Genomic DNA, 15,653 nt, shown 5'->3' with positions numbered 1-15,653 from the left:
ATTTAGCTTGATTTATGATGGTTCTGAATAATGGTTGTTTTATAGTTTAGTTGCATATTTGATGTGGTTGTGTGAGGAAGTGATTAATGTTTACCTATACTGCCATCTTAACTGGAAGTTTAAAAATAGCATTTAGAATGAAACAATATGACGATATAATTGTATAAGTGGTATACTTATAAAATTACTTTTTAGGAAAAATGTGTTCAGTACTCTTGTGCTAGCTATGCCATAAAAGAAGTACATGAACTTGGGGGCTCTGGAAGAGCAACTTTAGTGTACCATTTGTATAAAAAAGTAGATGTGAGAATTTAGGGAGAAAGGAAAATAAATCCTGAACAGAAAGAAGAGATAAGAGGTAGAAAGAGTTTACTAGTCCTCTGGAGGCCTGGCTGTATTTAAACAGTCCAGTTTCCTTCAGTAAGAAAAAGAACAAAGTCATTCCCTCCAAAAGTGATAGAAGACAAGGATGGTTGAAGGCATAAGAAATGGTAATTTCAAACTCTGGGCCTCCTGCTTTTTTTGGTTAAGGGAACAGCCATTTGGAGAAATAAAGTGGAGAAGCACCTATTTCATATGCTTGGTGAACCCTGTGAAGAAGGGGGTGTAAAATAAATATTTGTAAAGTCAATGAGAGAAGAATGTCCATGGATGCCTTCCAGGAATGTATGAGTCCTCTGAAAATACATGCAGAATCATAGGTGTGTAGTTTTTTGTGCTTTTCTGCAAAACAAGTTTTATAGCTTCTATCAGATTTCTAAAATGGTCTTATAAAAATGATTAAGAATCACTGTTTCACAGCAACTGAGTGGTTTCTGCACATACTGACTATTCAATAAAGGTGAAGGAGGATGTTGATTTAACGTCCTTTGAGGCTGGTTTGAATATGGAAGTTGAGAGATATTTGGAAGAATGAGAGTTGTGAATCCTGAGTAAGGAAGGCCAACCTCTGAGAAAAGTGGCCAAGCTCACTCAGATGACAGAAAGATGGAGAGATATTACAGGTTATTGAGAAGGCATCATTGCAGAATATGACCCTGTGGTACCTAAAAGTGGAAGGGGGATAAACCAGGGATTTAAAAATTATATGATCAAAGAAGCACCTATAAGAAAGGTGTATATACTGAGTAGGAATTACACAATTGGTGAATTGCAAGCTAGTCTTTAAAAAGGCTGAGGTAGCCTGTGATGATGGGTTACAATAAACTGGCACTTACTGAAGAACGGAAGTTAACCATATCCACAAAAATATGAGCATTATGTTTTCAAAAGATGATTCAAAATAGCTTTTAAAATGGCCTCTCTCTTCTTCAAAAATTTATGTTCACCACTCAATGGATAATTAATCTTCACATTCAGCTCATTATATGCTTTAGAAAGAATAAAAAGAAATAATATAATTTTTAGAGCAAATATAATCATATACTCTAAAAAGCAATTAATTTATTTTCATATGACCTATAAAACAACTCTAAAAATAAAATACTTTTGAACCCCGCACCCCCCAAAAAATGTTTCCTACAGCTCTTGGTACTAAAGGAAGTAAGAAGACTATGCATTTCACAGATCCTCCTCAAAAGGCTGTGGGTCTTTGGGTCCAGGAGAACTAAAGTGAGGAGAGTAGAAGCCAAGGGGTCCAGCACTGTTCCACCTTATTCTTCCAAAACTGTTATTATCTCCTTTATCTAGCAAGGCCCTATATAAAACTTCTCTTGGGAGAAAAGTGTCAGTTTCTTAAAATAATTTTTTTTAAAAAAGGAGACCAACTTTGAAAATTCTCTAGACAGGAAAGCAATTTAGTCATTCAAGCAAAGCTTAATTTAGCTTATTTTGCAAGACTCACTCAGCCTGGGTCTTTTCTTGCTTATCCCTCTGGAAATCGTAAGTAAAAGAACTGTTTCCCAAGGTTTATATAAAGTAGCCACTGGAAATTCTAATATTATAACCAATTACTGCAAAGAGTAAAGTCATTACTTTCTCACTGTATAAGCTGCTTTGTATTATACCCTTAAGCTTCATTCCTTATTTTTCATTTGAGTGTCCTTGGTTCACAGACTGTTTTTTTTTTTTTTTGGTGTGTGCACACCAACTTTTATTAATCACTACTTTGGTGATTCATTGATTTAACTTCTGTTATTTTTTGAACTTTTGACATCCCCCCAAATGTTACAAACTTTGGAGTAGAATAAGTCCAATGCTAATTCTAGGAATAGCCTCCGCCATGCCATGCACTCAATAAGCCAGCATGATAGACAGCTTTTAGTTCGTCAAGTTTATCACACTGGTCCAGGTGACAAGTTTTTCTTCTCTCTACTTTTAAAAATATTTTATTTGTTTATTTTTAGGGAGAGGGGGAGGGAGAGAGAAAGAGAGTGAGAGAAACAACAACGTGTGCCTGCCTCCCACACATCCCCCCACTGGGGACGTGGATCCCAATCTGGGCATGTGCCCTGACTGGGAATTGAACCAGCGACCCCCTGGCTTACAGGGCAGCACTCAATCCACTGAGTCACATCAGCCAGGGAGTATATATTTAAAATCTTGATTGACCTCTGTCTGCCCTTTCTCAGATGACAGTCTTTCACAGATAATTGGCACACTTTTTTAGGGCTGACATCATCTTCTAGGAGAAATCCTTCCTGCATCTCTGTGGAGAGGAGGACTAATAAAATTTCACTGGTCTGGTCAAGATAGCATAAACTATATAAAACAGAATGGAGTCACTCATGTCAACCAATATGAATGCCAGTCAACCATGACACTTGGTTTAAGAAGGAAACTACCTAGGTCATGCTAGACATACCTATTAAGGAGGCACACCTAAGATATCTGCACACAGAACAAGAACAGTTGTGTCTGCAGATCAAGGCCACCTATAGATAGGCTCCTGGGGAAAAGTCCCCACTTGCTATCATGGGTGCCAAGATACTTATCAAGAGACCTAGAAGGGTGGAGTATATCACTTTCAAGGTATAACTGAGGCAGGCTCCAGGCCACTGCTGAGACAGCTGAGCTCTGCACACCAGAGTGCTGCTCCAGGCCACACTGATCTCCCCTGGCATCAGCCACTGGAGGCTCTGCCCTGCTGGACTAAAGACTTTGTCTGCCTTGCTGCCCACCTGCCTCTGGAGATTGTTCCTTGCAAGATGCTGACAGCTCCCTTGCTCACCGTGCTGTCTCCTGGACTTGCTGACTGAGACTCTTGGACTTGGGCTCATTATTACTGATTGCTTCTGAGTGATTAGTATTGCTATTAGGTTAGTACAGATTTGGATTAAATCTGCATTAATAGAAGCTGAGTGCACTTGCATTAATAAAATCTGAGTGAATAACATAGTCACCTATGTTGGCTCCCTGTCATTTCTCCGTCCCGGTGTCACATGTAGTCGTAAAGGCAGCTCAGAGCTTTTGTTTCTTGAGGCCCAGATCAGACAGTCCAAGTGGGGACTGCAGGCTGCTGACCCATAGGAAAGACTATATCGTGAACATGTGTTCGCAACAATCTCCGATGGTGCTGCTCCAGGCATCGCGCAACCGGGTTATGTGGTTCGTGAGTCCCTCGCCCCCCATACCCTGAGGTCCTTGAGGAGAATACAAAGTGTCTAGCTGATCTCACAGAAGTAAACCAAAAGATAACTAGAAAAACTTGTCTCATATGGCTTTCCTGTGACAGAACAGGTGTTGCTCATGGTAAAAATAGTTGCTCATTTGAGAGGAAGTCTCTTGGCATGAATTTCCACATATTGTTCTGGTTTTTTGCTACTTACAATATGTCATGGAAAGTAATACATTTTTTTGGTGCCTTTGACATGTAAATATCCAGAAGCTAACCAAAACATTGCCTACAGAGACTGAAGGGAAAAAGAGGCCTTTTTAAAAAGGCAGAGTGTTAATTAAGTTCACTTGCCAAAATTAATTTGTAAAAGAGCTAAGGTTTTATTTATTTTTTATTAAACTACTAGAAAATAATGAGAATAAAACAAAATAACTATTTATGGAATACAGAATGTATGTTTTTAGTAGAAGAAAATATAAAGCGTGGAGATACATTTTTGTTGAAGGAAATGAAAACAGAATGAGTTTTCTAGATGAGAAAATACATAAAGCACCTGGGTGTTTTTTGTTTGTTTATTTGATGAAGAAAGAGAAGAATTAATTTATTCCTAAAATCAAATAATCGTTTCAAAATAAGGACAAGATAAGACAAAAACTGAAGGTATATAAGAATTGCAGAAGGTTTGTGGGTGTTGCAGAAGGTTCGTGGAAAAAAACATCTTGAATAAAGAATTTTATATGTGGTCAAGTTAACAAAGATTGGAATGGCAATTGAATTATTTGTACGTGTATGTATGTAAACCCTCACAAGATCTTTAACCATCGTCCCTTTTAAATCTTTTATCACTTACTGACAATTATTGTTTTACTCTGATGCTTTGTTAAAAATATTTCTATAAATGTCTTTCATCTTCAAAGAGATTAATAAAATTAAAGACAAACCCTGAACTTTAAAAGCATAGTACTATCCTGGGTAAAGATTTACAGAAATTTAAGGAATAGATTCATAGCTGCTAATAAAAACTAAGGTCAACAAGAATTAATAACATGGGACTATATTAACTAGTAAGGATAATTATATATATTTTTAATTTTTATATAAAATCACTTTATATAAAATAGCTGTTTTTAATTTTTATTTTCCAGATATAAGAAAAAATTTCCCAGTAGCTACATAAGCCTTACAGCAATTCGGTAAATCGTGCATTTGTAAACAAAATTAAAGCATTTATCTTTTCTTTCTTAATCCCTCTAAAGTTCAGGTACTGTTAACTAATTCATATGTGACAAAACTTAAAGATGTTGACTCTTAGATTCATGTTTCCAATTTAAAAGAATTTCTTCCACCTAACTCAACTGCTCATCCAACAGAGGAGATGAAATTTAAAAATTACTAGGAAGTGAAGCAGATAATATCTATTGCAGATAGCTAGCCCAAGATGATGGACCAGGTCTGAATAATCTATACCTTCATTTATCATTTTTCCTTGCTTTTACATCCTTCCTATCTCACAAGTAAGAAGCCATGCACTCACTATAATAGTTATTGTTTTCTTTCCCCTTTGAAAACATAACTGAATATTGAGCATCCTCTTTAAATCTACTTCACAGGTACCACTGGTTACACATATAAGCAGGAATAGTCAATAGCTGATGATGCCAAACCCAGTGAAGTTACCAGATTTGGAAAAATACTTTTTCCTTGAGCAGGTATTATAGTAAATAAATACATAATTAGAAATATTAATAATTTTTGAGGAAATTATTGGAGCTATCACCAAAACAATAGCTAGCCAGGAAAAAAGAATATTTAAATTCTCTCGCACCAGTTATATTAGACAATAAGGTACCAATTATCAGAGAAATGCAAATTTAAATCACAATGAGATATCACCTTACCCCTGTCAAAAAGACTATCATCAAAAAATCAACAAACAAGAAATTTTGATGAGAATGTGGAGAAAAAGGGACCCTCTTGCACTGTTAGTGGGATTGCAAATAGGCTTAGCTGTTATAAAAAAAGTATAAAGATTCTTCAAAAAATTAAAAATAGAGCTATATAGCAATTCTATTTCTGGGTATATATCCAGAGAAATCCAAAACACCAATTTGAAAAGATTTATTTACCCCTATGTTCACTGCAGGGTTATTTACGATAGCCAAGACATGGAAACAACACAAATGCCCATCAATAGATGAGTGGATGAAAAAGAGATGATACAATGGTATATTACTCAGCCATAAAAAAGAATGCAATCTTACCATTTACAACAGTATGGATACACCTAGAGGTTATTTTGCTAAATGAGTAAGATCAGGCAGGGAAATATAAGTACCATGATTTCACTTATATGTGGAATCTAAAAAACAAAATAAACAAACAAACACAACTGAAACAGACTCATAGACACAGAGAATGGCCTGGTGGTTGCCAGAGGAAAGAGGTTTGCAGGACTGAATGAAAAAGATGAAGGGATTAAGAAGTACAGACTTGTAGTTACACAATAGTTATGGGGATGCCAAGTACAACATAGGAAATATAGTGAATAATACTCTAGTAACTATGCATGATGCCAGGTGGGTACTGAAACTATCAGGGAGAACACCTTGTAAAGTATATGATTATCTAATTACTATGCTAATATAAATAATGTAGAATGTTAATGGTAATTGAAAAATAAAAAATATATTTTTTAGTTATGTAAGATTTGTATATGTATTATTTTTGTAATTCTCTACTTTGTACAATTCTTAATCAATCTGTCCTCATTGTATAAACCATAAACTATGAGATTTTTAATGTTACAGGTCAGGATTTATATTGTGATTCATTGATATATGTTCTAGCTCTTTCCAAAATTGACTGAGTTGGTTTAGAAACAAATTCCTAAAACTACACATGTAAATTAACACAAAAGGAAAAGAAATAAGGGTAGTAAAAAACTGTCACGTAAGTTCTCATATTTAAAGCCACTCCACTTTCATTAGCATAATCAGCTCCTGAAAAACTGGGATCACAGATGTGAAGATGACTGTAAAAATCACAGCACTGTATTTATTTTGTGTTCATAGTTGAATGAGTCTATGGTTGATATTTTATAAATTTGCTACTGATCACAGGGAAAGTCAGACAAGAGGCAGCCTTAACAGAATAGAATGTAGCTTGGCCTCCGGGCCTCCCTGAAGCCACCCACAGCTGGTCAGCCCTGCAGTCCTCGGGCGGAATGAAGTTCCTTTAGTTTAAATATTCCCTGAAGGAAGGATAATAACTCCACATTTAAGTTTCGGAAGGCTCTGTGTTGAGATTCCAGATAAATTAAAGAAGCACAGAGAAAGCCAACTGTGTGAATGTTCAGTGTGCAGGGTCTTGGCCACTGTCCATTTTAAAAACCAGTCATTTATTTTGAGCCACCTGCCCTGCAGTGGAGGAGCCAAATCTATAATCCGGCCCTATGCTGCTTGAGGCAACAAGTAGACACACATTAGAACCATAGGGTTTAGGAGGGCTTGTGACAGGGAATTTTTAAGAGAAAATATTTCTGTTTCTCTATAATTTGTAGTGAATCTACAAATTAGCTGTGAATTGAGAAGTGGGACTCAAATGAATTGCAAAGCAAGAGTGGGCTCATCTTTATTCAATGGAGATAATGTGTTCCCAGGGAATAACTGAAATGCTCATAGTACTGCAGCGTCTGCCACAAGCTATCTAAGGGGTCCTCTTGCTTCACCTGGACGACTGTCGTCGTAACTGTAGAATTTCTTGTTGCTAGCCTCTCCTCCTTCCAGTATATCTTATAAATTCCTGCCACCTACCATTTATGAAAAAGTATTCCCTCATGCCACTCTCCTGCTCTAGAATTAATCACAGGGTGAAGACCAAATTCCTTTGCATGACATAAAAGGCCCTTTAAAAGCTGTCCCCTGTAATCTTTTTATTTCCTCCTCCTGTCTCTCCTGTCTTTCCGATACTGATAGACTGGCACCAGACTGCTGGGAGAAGGTTGAGGGCAGGAAGCAGGAGAGGCCCTCATTTGCAAAGGACCGTCCAGAGGATTATGCAAGCCAGAGGGTATGCACTAAAAACAATCCTAAGACAGAATGTGTCCCAATGGGAAAGGAAGTACAGTACAAACAGATGTGCCCATATGAAGACTGAGAAGTTGACTCTACACAGATGCCTAAACCCAAAGGAAACTTTACATTTTTATTAGTTTTTGTGAATACTTTTTACGGATGAATAAAGGTGTACTCTACTAGAACTGAGAAGGCAACTGAGGTAGCAAAACTCCTACTTAAGGTTGGGACTTCCTCACGGCATTCAAAGGGACAATGGACATCTTTCGCTTTAGAGATCTCCCAGAAGACAGGGCAGGTGCACAGGCTCAAAGGAAACTACGTGCATCTTGGAGACTTCAATCTGTGTAAAAGACTTAGAAAATGAACCACACAATAAAGAGGACCCTGGCAAAAATATGTCAGGGAAAACATTTGAAATAGGATGAAGCACTCCCTCTTGCCTTGCTCCAAATTAGGGCAGCACCCCAAAGCAGGTTTATATTAAGCCCTTTTGAAATTGTATATGGGAAACTCTTCCAAGTTTCTGCTTTAGGAAAACCCCCTTTAGATCTAGAGCATGAATAAAAAATCAAGCAAAATATACAACATTTAGGACAAAGATTAACACTTTTGCACAAGACTGTTCACTGCAGGTCCATCTACCCTCTGACTCATCAGTCCTTACACCCATCCCATCTGGGAGACTGAGTCTTACTAAAGACCTAGAGTACTCAAGGCCCTGAACAGCAGTTAGCCGAGCAATGAACCAGTCCCTATGATGTCCTGCTGACAACATGCTCTGCCTGAAACTCATGGGAATCGAGCCTTGGATCCACCACACACAGGTAAAGTGGGCAATGCCTGAGAAGGACTTGGATCTTGCTGCTGCAGGTGATACTGAAAGGGAGAACTGGACCTGCACTCCTGAAGATGTAAAATTCCGCCTTCAGAAAAGGCTGGCAGCTTCCAAAGCTAGTTGACAATGTTACATTTCATTTTGTTTCAATTATTTTCCTTTCTTTCTTTCTGCATTTCCCAGGCAGTGGTTACCTTAGCAAATTTATTCTGCTAGGGCAGGGTGTACCACCCATGCCCAATTCAGAGTGAGATCACACGGAACCTTTAGTCTTTCTCTGGTCTCTAACCCTTCACCAAACACTTGGTTATTTGTCTGCAGAGTATGTCTCACTTTGGAAGCCCATCTGCAACCCTGTCTCTTGAAACATGAAGCTGTCTACCAGCTTTGCTTATCCAGCAATGCCACACTTTGGACATCACATATGCCGCTTCCCAGGGACAGCCAACTGACCTGGACTTTGCAAGATACTTATCACTCACATAAAGGTTTCCTTTCATTCCTGAGTCCCCTTTACTTGTTGGAGAGTAAGAATCTCTGGGCCCAGGGGTAGGTAAGACTATGGCCTTTGTCAGCAGAAAGTAATTACAGGAGAATGACACCTTTGTCCATGTGCCCTTGTAAGAATACCAGGGTCTAGAGTTTTGAGGGAGCGAATTGATATTGATAACCTGGTTGGGCCACTGGGAGCAGGTGGAGGGTGGGGAACAAGAGGGGCCAATGGAGGAGATCACCTGAGGCAGCAGGCTGGGCAACGGTGCCCATGTAACCAAGCTTGCGCCTTACAAATGCTCTGTCCCCAGGGCAGAGCATCCTGCTCCTTGCAGCAGACCCCCCGCCCCCAGGCACGAAGGTGGCAGGAAGAAGTATTGCACTGAGCCCACCCAAAAGCCAGCAGGATAATTGGAGAAGGAGAAAGCCGTCCCACTGGAAAGCTTACTTCCAGTACCTGACTGAAGGTGGGGCCAGGGGAAGGAAGGCACATGAACCATAGAGGTCAGAATGGTGGCAGGGGGAGGTGCTGGATTTAAGAAGCCTGTCAGTTTACCCTGGGGTAAAGAAGGGATTGGATGGAGGCTGGAGTCTCCCAGAGTGTGTGGAAGTTTGGGAAGTTATTTGGGAATTCTGAGAAAGCACCTGGTCCTCCCCATACCCCAAACTAATGCAATCCTAAGGGGAGGAAGGAATGGTATTTTATTCACCTGGCAAATGTACTGGCCAGTGTGTTCATGGGACCTTCTGGCCCTGAAAGCCACATGGCCAATGATGGTGTCAGAACCACATGCAGGTTCCAGGAGGGATCCAGAGGCCTGTGGGTGTCCAGGAGCAAGCTGAGCTGCCTGGGTGGCCACTAATTGGACACCTGCAGCTTCCAAGGGAGAGTACTTTAAATAGCAGTACTCTGGACACCGCCTTTGGTTCTGGTCTGGCTGAGGATGGCTGGGTTTTCCTCTGGGTTTCCTGGAGGGAAGGGGATTTGGGAGAAAAGTCTGCCATTCCTTCCCTATGATAGGCCTTCTCACACTGATTGCAGCAGCTCCCTGACTTCCCTGCATGCTGTCAAGGAAGTCAGAGGAGGGATGTGACTCCTTCATCTCAAGTCCCAGCACCTAGCACAGGGCTGAGGCATAGCAGCTGTACAATATAATAATGATGTCGACAACTGAAATGATAATGTTATAATACGAATTGATTGTAAATGTTATAACATTAAATGTTTTCATGTTTATTGATTACCATTGATGCACCAGATCTGGGCTAGGGATTTAATACATTTTTTTATATTAAATATTTAAACAACTTGAAAAAGGAAACAATACTTTCTCATTTTATAGATATTCTGAGATTCAGAACTGTTCAAATAATTTTCACAAGTTCTTAGAACTAAATAAAAAATATTTAAACACAATGAATCCAAATCTATGAATCCAAAGTAAATATTCTTTCCAGTAAAAACTTGTACATTCAATTTGTATGATACTCTGATGTATTTTAAGATTTTATTTATTTTCTTAAAATACATCAGAGTATCATACATGAAAACATTTAATGTTATAACATTTACAATCAATTCATATTATATAACATTATCATTTCAGTTATAGAGAGGGGATGAGAGGGAGAAAGAGAGGGAGAGGAACATCTATGTGCAAGAGAAACATTGATCGATTGCCTTTCACATACTTCCAACCAGGGACCTGGTCTGCAACCTAGGTATGTTCCCTCACTATGAATCAAACTGGTGACGTTTCGGTTTGTGGGACAATGCCCAAGGTACTCAGCCATACCAGTCAGGGCTACTCTGGTTTCAAGGTCCAGCTGAAGTGAGGCCTGCTTGAGTGTGGTTGGTAGGGTAATAATATGGGCCTAATAATTTACAGTTTTAATTTTAGCATTCATCTAAAATGTCATATGGTGAGTTTAAGTGTGATATTGTTATGTTACAGAAATGCATGCTTATAATTTTGTAATAAAAGATTTTGTAATGAAAAGGGTTGTTTGTTCCAGACCCTGTATTTTTAATATGTTATACATTTTCACAGTTTGATATACTACATAAACATGAGAAAAATATCCTCGATATTAACAAAATGGCATAATATTGACAATTAACTCCATAGCTTGTGAACAATATTAAGCTTCTCTGAATGATTTCACATTAATATACCATAATCTGTTGGTAAATACACTAGTCGTTTATATTTAGTTTACTATATAAAAATACTTCTTGATTAAGCATTTCTATAATTTTTAAGCATATTTTAAGGGATAAGGGGTTGTTAGCATGAGGAACAGTTAGAGCTCTTTCCTGAAAATCTTTTATGCTTCTAGGTTCAAAGAAAATTTGTATCTTACATGTAGAAAAAGTTATACTTTACTCACAGGTACTAACGGTGCAGTTAAAATTCCCTGACATATTCTGAAGATAAATGTATAATTATTTATTCTTTTTAAAAATATAATTGAATTTCACCCCACTATTTTGCTCTGCTTAAGAAGACACATGTGATGGGCCAGTTTATTACACGGCTTTCCATTAGAGCTTAGACCTCCCCATAACAATCAAACGGCCTTGCTTGGACTGCCACAGATGCGAACGCACTAGACATGCCCACCTCTCCTAGGTGAGATGTGTTGGCAATACATCTTTGTAAATATATATATGGAAGTGGGCAGACAGAGAGGTAAACATGGGGTTTTTATCTCTGGAAATCCTTTCTCTAATATTTAACTTCTCCCACAATAACAATTACTCGAAGCTCTGCAATAACATCACCAGGACACCAAATTCCTTATATGCAAATGCCCTTTAACACTCTTACCTCTCAAGAAATTGTTAAATCCAGGTAACATTTGCATACCTACATTTTCAGTTTTTGTCTAATTTCTGAGTTTTTATTTCATTTTGAAGATCTTCAAAATTTTCAATAGAAGACACATTGCAGAAAACTCTGATGTCAACATATGGAGGGATCCCCTGGTCTTGTCCCCTTTGAGTGTTGGCGGCAGCCAAATCCAGGGCCACAGAATGGACTGTGGAGAATAGCTGCTCAGCCAGGTCCAGGCCGAGAAGTAGAGAAGGCATCTGCTACTTAGTGGCTACACAAGAGAGCCCCCAAAGATGCAGATCTATCTTACCCTCCTTGATTATTCTGGATGGTGTAAAGAAAGCTTTGTGGAGTGGAAGGTGGTCTTTGGGGATTTCACTAAAGGTGTCATTCAGTTGATAAAGAATAAGGGTTGGTTAATTGTGGCCAAATCTGAAGGCTGCAGGAGTGAAAGTTAACGATACCTGCATTCACATTGGAGTTGCAACCCTGATAATCCCTCAGCATCTGCGTGCTAGGTTCCCTCAGGATCTTGGGTAGCCAGTGGCTGTAGGTGATGTGCTGCAGCTCAGCACCCAATTTTCCTGGCTTTGTGGTAAAGGGTCTTGATCGCAGTGAGGGTTCAGGAAGCTACCCTGTAGTGTTCCCGGAACCACAGCATATGCATGGTTGAGAGTCCTGTGGTCTCGGCCAGGAAACAGGCTGTGGCTGTCCTGCTCATGTCATGTGTACTTGGTGGGTGGGCCTGTAGAAAAAGACAGTAAGTGCTTTCCCAAAGGGGACCAAGGTAAGCCTATCCTCAGGAGTTCCCACGACTCCTAGTGTTTCTCGGAAAGAGTCTCCAAGACTCTGAGTGTTTCTCTCAGTACTTGAGATTCTCACTCTGAGCTCCTGTAAACATTAGAAACGTCGACATATGCCATGAGCTGGCCAATCTGTTCTCAGGTATATGAATTCATCACCAAGGAGGTAATTCCACCACCACACACAAGGCTGGAGCATACAAAAAACATATATGGTCATGGGTTCTCTGAGGGTCGATGTGAGGAATGACATTTGGAAAGTAAGGGGTGTCATTAGTACACGCAGAGCTGCATAGTTGCCCATCAGAAAAGCAAGATATGTTCAACCAGACACCATATGGTCCAAATTGTAGTCTAAAAACTAGCCCCATTGCATGAGTATGTGTGTGTATGTATCGTCAGGGTGACAATTGCTGTGGCCACCAACTCTGTGGAGACCAGCCTGGTCAAGGGAAGGGCATACACACTGGGCATTGCATGGCAGCCAACCCCACAAGGCAAGTTGAAGCCATTCCCACAGGTGGGTTTCAGGATGTGCTCAAAGGAGGCCAGAGCCAGGCCCTTGTGGGGCAGTGCAGATCATTGCACATTCAATCCTGGGCTCAGTTCTTCCGATAGAACCACATATCAGAGCAGTTGGGCATGTGCCTGTGGGCTGTGCATTCAGATAAATTGCAGATGAGGCAGAGGTAGCTCGGGGGACACCAAGTCATTGCAACAATATTCTGAAATGCACAGGAGTAAAAGCAATGAAGGGAGATGTCCTTGAGGGGTGAAGGGAAAACCTCCAACTCTAGGGCAGTAGGGAACAGATCACTATGAGTCAGCAGAAATGCTTATGTCCAACAACATATCAGTAGGGCAAAACTGAAAGTAAAATTATTAGGAAAAAAAGGGGGATACACAGTTATATAACAGTTTCCAAAAGATAGGGGAATTGCTTGGTGATGTCTATTTTATGAGCAATTACTACCTGCTAAAATGAACTAAAATGATGAAGAAAGATGTTCCCAGTCCTGTGTACACCTTAGTTCTGTGACTTTACCAATGTAATCTCAGTAAGGATTTGTTAGTCCTCATCCCAGAACTGTGAATCTTTGTTTTTCCATTCAGAACTTTTTCTTTCAAGTATTATGCTTCCAGAAGGTAGAGTCTAAGATGTGCCAGTGTGGATCGTGTGAGTATTAACCTAATGATACTTGATATGAAGGGAATGACTACCTGTCATTCCCCAGGGAGTGGGAAACAAACCCAGAGGTGGTTTAGGCCGTTCTTATTCTAAGAGCTTAAAATTGCAGCACTATCCCAAATCTGCAAAGAATTATTCACTAAATCCTGCTTCGTAAGAGTTATTATGCCTATTTAATCACCACTTAATTAGGAAGTAGCTAATGATATGAGCATTGTGTATCTTTTATCTGTGTAAACCTGTCCCTGGCTGGACCCTGGGATATCTTAATCTTGAACAGATACAATAATTTTCACGTCTGCCCAAACATGGATACGAGTTCACTTTTAAAGCCAAGTTGCTCCTGGGGTGAAAACGGTCTTTAACTTTAAAAACAATGGAAAATAAGGTAGGGAAAATTATTAAAGTTTGAATAGTTTAGATGAGAAGATATTCAGTTTGCAATGATCATCATAAACTTCAGATGCCTATTTTAGCAAAGCAGTATCTCTGTAGTTACTGATCACTTCAAATGTTCTAGTTGTGGATTAAGAGTAAGTTATTCCTGAAAACTTGAACTCAAAGATGTCCAGAAAGACCATGGGCCTAATCCTCACCTGGAACTGAAGAATGATGTAGAACTGGGTTTTCTGCAGCTTTGACCATGATCGGCTTATGCATGGTATGATTCAATATTCAATATATGGAGGTTTAATTAAAGTGCTGATATGGACATATTAGGAAAATTTCACTCATGTATTTTAGTTAAGGAAGCTTTGAAAACCCAAGACATACTTGACCAGTAGGGGCTGTCAAATGTACTTTGGAGTATAATTGTTTAGAGCACCTAAGGGCTGAGCCAAGCACATAAATTGCCTTCTACATCACATCTCAGTTTATTTTCTGAAGGAGAAAACAAAGGTAGATCTATAGACTTTGCTTTTGCAATTACAGTACAGATAGTGTATAGCAAGGCATCACATTTGTTTACTTCATTTTAAAGAGAAAAGCATATAAAACTTGAAAGCTTTCTATAACATTTTTATTCGACATATATTAAATAGATGTCTGGAGTCAGGGAGAAAAACATGAAAACTTCAGTATAACAAAGACAAAGAGTAGAGTTACAGACAAGTGGAGAAGGGATGCATATGTTATAGGTGGTGAATGGGGTCAGGTAGATTCACTGAGTGACTTAAGGGATTACAATAATAAGTAAGGAAATATTATCCTGGTAATAAATGATATTCTATAAGAAATACTAATAGTTTTTGGATTCCAAAAGTAAAATTATATAAAATGAGCCTGCTACATTGACTTCATGCATATAATGGGAAAAATCTAACAAGTTTAAATATATATATATATAATTATATATATTTATATATCTCTATATATAATTATATATTTAGTCATATACATTTAAATATATATTTATATTATATATATTATTTATCTAAATATATGCATATCATCCTTACTTTTGAATTACACTTCCTATGAGAAACATTAGCATTCATATGATAAAACTGGTGAATAAATGAATTTTTAAATGACATGATGCTTTGGAGATTAAGAGCCGAGGGGTAGTCAGTGTTGCTGTAGACAGTAGAACAGAACGCTTCCAGAGGCTGACCTCTGCCTTCCAAATCAGCTGTGACCCCCTGCTTCACATATTCCTAACCAGTTGGAGTGTGCTCAAAAATCTCTGCCACTCTTCCTATCTCTCCAGTAAACAGGTCACAAAGGTAGCAGAACTGCTATCTTTGGAGATCCAAAGATTTTTAGCAGCAGATCTTGGGAAGTGTGAGGTTTTCTGTAAATGACAAAAGATATTACTGTTTGCAGGGCAAGACTGCAGAATCTGTGAATCTTACATCTGCCAT

At 38.8% G+C, this 15,653-nt stretch overlaps 1 pseudogene; it reads right to left on the bottom strand.

The window, feature by feature from the left end:
• LOC139441094 (probable oxidoreductase PXDNL) overlaps positions 1–15,653 on the bottom strand; it is an 83,240-nt pseudogene extending 67,587 nt beyond the window's left edge.

Source organism: Desmodus rotundus, chromosome 8 (assembly GCF_022682495.2).
Source record: "Desmodus rotundus isolate HL8 chromosome 8, HLdesRot8A.1, whole genome shotgun sequence".
Taxonomy (NCBI): domain Eukaryota; kingdom Metazoa; phylum Chordata; class Mammalia; order Chiroptera; family Phyllostomidae; genus Desmodus; species Desmodus rotundus.
This window is presented reverse-complemented; position numbering and strand designations above follow the sequence as displayed.